The sequence below is a fragment of the Aplysia californica genome, unplaced genomic scaffold (genome assembly GCF_000002075.1).
Source record: "Aplysia californica isolate F4 #8 unplaced genomic scaffold, AplCal3.0 scaffold00230, whole genome shotgun sequence".
Lineage (NCBI taxonomy): Eukaryota > Metazoa > Mollusca > Gastropoda > Aplysiida > Aplysiidae > Aplysia > Aplysia californica.
In genome coordinates this window covers 1,089,364-1,090,373 of record NW_004797500.1, presented here as the reverse complement: position 1 = coordinate 1,090,373, position 1,010 = coordinate 1,089,364, and positions in this window count along the sequence as shown.

Below are 1,010 nucleotides of genomic sequence, written 5' to 3'. Positions count from 1 at the left end.
GCATTTCTATAGCGCATATCCAAGCTTTAGAGCATGCTTTATGCGCTTTACAACCATTATTACACCATCAGGCTCAAGAACACTGAGAAACATTCTCGGCTTTCCGGAGGCATACAGGGCAAGCTGCAGATTACACGCACTCAAACATTAAGATATTGACAAGGTCTTTCGCAGTCTTATTCCGGGTACTCTTTACCAGCTGGGTGACGAGAGGAAAACACTTATGTTAAATGCATTTCTCAAGGACACAACGTCGGGTCCCTGACAGGATTTAGATCACCTCCCACGTTTCAACTTCGAGCCCATTGATGGGGCCAATCAACGATAGAATTGTGAGGCAGCGTGGTGGAATCAGGCTCTTGTCAATTTTTGGGCATGTAGAGTTATTGGTATCATCTTAAAGCTTGTTCATTTGTCTTGCTTTGATGAAACTAATATCCATTTGTCTTTAATAGAAGTCGAGATATTTTGGAATAAAGGAGGTGGGGGTCACCTGGTTTCAGAGGTAAAATTAGTGAGTAAAAGGCCGCCAAAAATTAGTTATTTCCTTAGCTTGAGAGTCCTTGGAAACTGAAAATTTACGTTTTGTGTGCCTTTAATCAACTATTTTCAATAAAAATCCACACAGAAATGTATTTTTTAAAGAACATGAAAGGTGTCGAGCCAAAAAACAAAAATTCGATACTAATTCACAAACCCGCGGAAAAATATAAGTTTCTTCACTTTGATTATTTTGACGAGCGCCTGATTTCACCACGCTGCCTCACATTTAATTAGTATTCTAAATTAAAATCTGTGTGAATGACATGCCCTAAGTAAGACTTGCTAAATATGTACTACGTAGTATTGTGTAAGTGAGTGTGGTCACTTGTCTCTTAGTTTAAGACAGCTGTAGTGGATGGTAATAGTAAAAGGGAACAGGTATTTACACTGTGATAAATGTGATAAATCACTTGTCTCTTAGTTTAAGACAGCTGTAGTGGATGGTGACGATTTCTTACAGTATTGGA